Genomic DNA, 6,904 nt, shown 5'->3' on the forward strand with positions numbered 1-6,904 from the left:
TGTCTCCTCTCTTTATCTCTCGGAAAACATGCTGAGTAAGTGCTTGTGGCGGAAATTTTGAATTTAGTTTTTCGTCGAGGAATTCAAAAGTACGCGAAAAATCCCCCTGAGGTGATTTTACGCTTCAAGGACGTGCTTAACTTTTACAGAAGCAAGGGTCGAAGAGGTGTTGGTTGCGACGTGGTTTTAGGATTAAGGGAAGAGGGTGTAAATTGAAGATAATTTTATTTATATATTCCAATGTTCACGCTTGCGCAATCATTGTTTTGGTATATTATGCTGATTTGGATTGTAATGAGCTTTATTTGTCCCATGGTCATTGCTACTTGTGCATGTAGTTGATGTTACAGTAAGTTGCATAGTAATGCGTAAAATGTAGGCCTTTTTTTGTGATCCCCATTCCTTATTTTCCCCTGTCCGATAACCAAATTACCATTATGAGCCACTAATGGACCATATGCTTCCCGAACAATTATAAAATGCCAGAAGTTAACTAAAATAAGCTGAAGTTAACTGTGCACAGAAAATTTGTTAGGCGCGAAAATTAGAACCAGGGAAGTATTAAAATGTTCAGACGCCAGTAATCAGGTAAATAAACTTTATAACTGTATACGTGATGTATCAAAGTTTAATGAAAGCAACGGTAATCTTCGTGCGTTAAGGAAAATTCGGAGAACATTTACTTGAGACGTGTGCATAAAAAAAAAAAAAAGATGGGTACCTTATTAGGAAGGTGCAACAAATTGCTAGCTTGCCGTGTAATGTGGGAATAATACATTTGATCTTATTTTTTTTTCCCTTCAGAGGGTTCCTAGAATGAAGGACCCTCCCACCTTCACTCGCAAGCTTTATACAAATGTTTTCTCCCCTGCTCTCTCCCTTTATAAGAACCTGGGAATATTGGTTATGTTTAAATGTGTCTTTGCTCAACTCCTTGTCCGAAGCTCAATCTACGTTATGTTGTGTTAGACCGGGAACTCAAGGCTGTGTGAAGTTTTTCAGTTTTTAACAGCCACCGTGTGCTCCTTAAACGTCATTTAAACCCATTTTCGGTTCACATGCTACCTTAACATTTAGTTTTAACGTAATAAAACTCAACAAAACCAGCAAAGCAGGAAATGCAATTTTCAAGAAAAAAAAAACTGTGTTTTTCGAGTATTAGAAGTGTCTGGGTTGTTTGAGCGTTGCTCTGTTGAAAACACGACTGCAGAAGAGGTTGTTGTCGGGTGGATAGGTGTTTACTTAAAAGCAAGAACATAGCGCCGAAAAACGAATCACCGCCCCTAGCCGAGAAGGCAAGCGCATATGGCGTGCTCCGTACTTCTATATAAACACAGGCTGGAATAGAAACACCCCGCCAACTGGCCTGTAGACTCCGATTACGAAGGCTGGTTATCTGTTTTCAGAGAGAGAGAGAAAAAAAAAAGCCGATAAGAAAGTGTGTACTAAAACAGCAAAGGCGAAATGAAACATGTGGTGGCTTTGTTTGTGGGGCTTCAGTCAGCAGCTGGGCCAGTTTTCACGGCAGGTTCATTCGTGAAGACGCATGGGAAAGCCAGCATAGCCGCGGCTTCGTATCGGGAGCTGCGTCACGCGAAAGTTTCTTTGGAACTGACAACGTCGCGCTTGCTCTCAAGTAACACGTAATCTTACGTGGGCCTGCACAGGGTGTGTGTGAGAAATAGGAAAACAGTGTTTTGGTTCTGGCAAGGCTGCCTCAACAAATACAAGACGCGCTCGACAAGACACAAACTAAACCGGAGAAGTTGTTGTAGCGCTTTGTGCAAACGAAGCAGTGGGATCTACCGATTTCCCGGGCAATCGATGCCAGGGCATGAATGGTGTGTGCGAGTCGGGGCCAGGCGCTGAACAACTTCATTGCAGGCCCAAGAGCGATGTTATGTACTGCTACCACCGCAGTGACGCACGCGCAGTAGTGACAAACAATGATGTGACGTTTATTAAAGGGACACTAAAGACAAATAACAATTTACGTGAGAGTGAAAGCTCAAAGTATGAGAACATCGAAAACGACAATATCATCAACAACGGTGCCCTACATACCGAGAAATTAAAGTAAATGCACAAGAACACATGCGCCGCAGCAGGACATTTTCAAAACGATTCCGATGACATCAGACAGACCGCCTACAATTAATCACTAGAAATCGATTTAGCTGCACTAAAGAAAAAATCTTCCGTGCATCAAGAGGCGCAATAAAATGCTGTTTGTTCGTTTCTGTTTGTTTCACGGAAAAAGAACCGCCGGATGTTACTATGGGGAATGGCGAGAGTGGTTAAAAAATTCAATTTTCACGTGGTTACATGCGACATGTGGTGCCATCTAGCGGGGCGCAGTTGAACAAAAAAATTGTTTGTGATCTTGAAGTCAATGGCGGGAAATTGATCAATGGTCGTTGTTGCTGCTGTGGCTCCGCTGCTTTTGTTCTGCTGCTACTAGTGTCGGTGGCCGCGCACTAAAGCCGGGCAAGGTTGTGCACGGCAACAGTAACGTTAGACGCTCCGCTTTTTGGGGCAGGTAACTTGAAGTGCGCTTACCCGATTTGGACCACTAAAACGTGATTTTATTTCAGAATAAGTCCTTCCTTGATACAAAAGTAACAATATTTATAGCGCGAGGACAGAACGATGACAAAGAGACACGAAGGACACAATATACGCCAATCACATAGTGTAAATTTTCATGAAAGGGAACACGGGAACGCGTGGCCTGCACGCGTTCTTGTCGCTTTGTCGTCGTTCTGTTCTCGCGCTATAACTATCGTAATGTCATACCAACTAGCCCAAGATGCCACACTTCTAAGTTACAGAAGTAACACAACGAGGTTTCTGGACCGCTATTTCAACAATTAACGTCGACTTAATATGTCCCATACATTGATTTAGTATGTAGGGAGGTGCTGCGCTGAACTTTCGCCTCGCCCCCTGATCGGGAACCCTGCGTACGCTTATGTTCCCGGCCGTCTTAAGTTTTGACGACCCCCGAGCGGGGTGGGGTCCCTTTCTAGTTCTTCATAAAACAGAGTGCACATAAAAACACGGGACAGAAAGAGATCAGGACAAGTGCTCTTCCTGTCTCGTGTTCTTATATGCGCTTTGTTCATGAGAATAACGATGAATAACCAACACGCCCAAACATTCTCGGCCTGATTAAGTTTCTTTATCGGTCTTATCAAGACTGCAAGAGCCCAAGTCCACTGGGGCGACCTGCTGGCCTAGTCTCACATGCGGTGGGTTCCTGTTACCGCGATCGTATTATAGGTTCAGTGTCAATTTTTATGAAATGGAACACGGGAACGCGTGGCATGCGCTCTCCGGCGGCTGCTGGCAGCGCGTTCAAGCGGGAGGGAGAGCAACCACAGCCTCTTTTCGCGTCATCTCGTGGCGAGCAAAACAACCATTCGTTGCTGATATAGAATGGCAAGCTTGCAACCCCTCTCTCTTCAAGTCGATCGCCAGCTTTCGCGTAATCGAAGACGGAGGGGGTCGCAATGTTGCCGCTGGTTCCATATCAGTAACGAATCGTTTCGCTCGCCGCGAGATGACGCAAAAAGAGACTGTGGTTGCTCTCGCTTCCGCTTGAACGCACTGCCAGCAGCCGGCGGAGAGTGCAGGCCACGCGTTCCCGTGTTCTCTTTCATAAAAATTGGCACTGTACCCTATAATACGATCGTGGTAGCAGGAACCCACCGCATGTGAGACTAGGCCAGCAGGTCACCCCAGTGGACTTGGGCTCTTGCCGTCTTAATAAGACCGATAAGGAAACTTAATGATGCCGAGAATGTTTGGGCGTGTTGGTTATTCATCGTTATTCTCATGAACAAAGCGCATATAAGAACACGAGACAGAAGGAGCACTTGTCCTGATCTCTTTCTATATCCAGAAGGCGGCGTATATCCTGAAGGCGGCCTTAGACTACGTCTGGTAGGATGGTCCTTGGCTCTAAATGGCTCGTAGGTACTGATAGCACAGTTCTTGTCTAGCGTCCCATCAGCCTCTGCAAAGGGAACTGAAGTACGGCTGCACCCCTTCCCTCTTTAAAAAAAAAAAACCTGAACGCGAGAGCATCGACAAGTGCCTGTTGCGGACGTCCTGGTGTCCCGTTGCCGGAACAGCCTTGCAGAAGACTAGCTGGACAGGACTGATCGTCGCGCGCATGCACGTAAACAAAAGGAAGAAAAACTGGGCGTCTTTACATCACGTGGGGTATTGCGCCATTCAAGCAAAGCCATCTGAAACATTGGCATTTTAGCCGAGTGCTTTTTCAAAGTATTTTTCGCCTCCTGGACTGCTTTCTGTCATACCGTTTGGCCGCAAGTGATAGGGGATTGAAGTTACATCAGCAATGCTCAAGGTGTACAGAAATTTCTTGGACTCGTGACTGCTAAAAGGCGGGCCGTCATCGCTGACTAACTTACTGGGCAAGCAGTGGATGGGAAAGAAATCTAAACACCGTGTTTTAAGTGAACTGATGAATGAAGGCCACTTTGGGATGGGATCTGCTACGTGTACGTACGGACAGAAACTACGGCTTAAACTGTTGCACCAGATATATTACTCTAACACAGGAATCAATCACCATAGCTACCTTGTTCAACCACCCTACACATCCACTCGCTGTGACAATAGCAAAAAGATATCTACCTTCAAATGCAGATCCAATACTTTTTTCCACTCATTCATTCCAAAAGCAATAAGAGAGTGGAACAGCTTAAGTGACGACTTGGTTAATATAACAAATAATGATTTATTTTTTCTATGCTGTGAAATTCTTCTTGCATTATGTATGTTCTGTGTGTATGAAAATGTATTTTGTGATGCATTATTATGTTCTGATAAATGTGGCGGTGGTTCTTTTTTATTTTTATGTATTTTGCTACGAATTCCTTTGTACTGACTGTTTTTTGTCCCCCCCCCCCCCCACGTAATGCCTATATGTCGATGTAGGTACTCTGTAAACAAATAAATAAATGCTGTCATTCGAAATTCGCGTATATATCATAAGAGTAGAAGTCGGCAATATGACTGCGACGGCTTTCAAAAGAGAAATCCGCGCAGACAACGTGCCATGGTAGTGAGGCTACCTCAAGTCTAAGAAGTGGCATCTCAGGGTTCCGAGGCTTATGCGTTTGGCACACTTTGCAAGCTTTACAGCACTGTTCGATGTTGCTCGAAAAGTTCGGCCGAAACATCACGTGTTATCTTACACGGCCGTGTAAGATAACACGTGATGTTGTAATTTTTCTGCGTACTGTACTTGCGGTATGTTTCTGCTTTGCTGCCAGGGTGGCACGACCAAGTCAGGCATTTACTTAGCCTTTAGTCGTGTCCCCCAAGGCAATCTTGTTCAATTTTGCTTTGAATAAAGCAAACCAAACCAAACCTTTGCCCCTGTAGCTTTTCGACTCCCGCTTGTGCGCGGGAAGAATGCGCATCATTTCTGATATCTTCAGTGGCGGAACAATTACCTTGTTATACTCCGGAATACGAGGCCGTCCTGTCTCGCCCAGATACTCCCAGCAAGTGGCTCGGGGACGTCTTGCTCGTGAAGTGGCACTCGCGTATTCTCTGAGCTTGCCCAGCGTTGCGTCCTCGTTGGCTGCTTGAAGCAAATGTTGCAGTGAGTGTTCAGAGGCTGAAATATACATCCAAGAACATTGACGTGAAACCGCTCGTCTCATTTCACGTGTATTTTGCTCGAAAACCCTGTCAGACGTCAGCGAGGAGTAGTTCTCCGCCAGGTTTGTACAATGCATCAACTCCTGTCTAGAACAACGGAGCGTCGTGCACGAAACTGCACGAGCATGCCGCAGTCATGCCGCAGCATGCTCGTAGTCATGCCGCAGCATGCTGTAGTCACGAGCAGACTCCAGTCGAGCATGTGCGTCGCGATTACGCGCCTTCCTTGCATTTTTTTTATCCTTGTTTATCACCTTGTTTATTCGGTACCAAGAAACTTAGAACAAGTTCACTGTATAATAGTATTAGATCCGTAATCTTCAGCGTTTTTTTTTCTGATTGGATGGATAGATAGATGAATTGAAATGGCTGTTCTCTTTACATCGGGCGGTGGCTAACGCCACCTAGCCGTAATACTTAGCGAACAACTAGATTTATATATTTTTTTCTTTAAATGGTAAAGTTAAGCACTGGGGCTTTGCAGTGAAGGATTTAATTTTCACTCGTGCCTTGATTGTAGCCGTCAATTAGATAACCTCCTATAGTTATTTATACCCGCGTCTATTTTGCCCTCTCAGTCCATAAACCCTAGTGCTTTGCTATGCCGTCGACAGCGCTTCTGACGGCCAAAAGCAGTTATCGCGGCCGCAGCGATAAACGAGGACGAAAACTGCAAATCAGGCACATCATTGGCGCCGCGCATGCTCAGATGTGCTTAGAAAAAAAAACGATGATTTATGGTACGCTGTACCCATAATATGGGAGAGTATTAGACTGTCCCGGTACGGCATAGAGAAAATGACTGAGTCGCATTGAATAGAAGCCATCAGATGTGGCCCGTTTCGAACTGCAAATGTCTCTCGTGCTGTTCCGAAAACGACGCTCCGTCGCTATGTGTGTCGACCACCGTATATGTCACATGGATAGGGTAACGTTGTAGTGTTAGGCACACGCATTGTAAACGCTGGGGACACTGATGCAATGACTTACTGAATATAGTTATCAAGGGCCTATCGTCAGCTTCAACAGTCACAAAATAGTTCTATATCTAGTTTTAGTCGGCAACAGTCACTAAATATAGTTGTAGTTGCCAGCGCTGTTACAGTTCTACACACATTCGCGTGACGTTCCTCCCGGGACTATTGTGCCGCCTTTCTCAAGCGCTCATCTTGCAGTTGCATTGATGCGCTGTGTTCTATCTGGT

This window comes from Rhipicephalus microplus, chromosome 1 (assembly GCF_043290135.1).
Source record: "Rhipicephalus microplus isolate Deutch F79 chromosome 1, USDA_Rmic, whole genome shotgun sequence".
Taxonomy (NCBI): domain Eukaryota; kingdom Metazoa; phylum Arthropoda; class Arachnida; order Ixodida; family Ixodidae; genus Rhipicephalus; species Rhipicephalus microplus.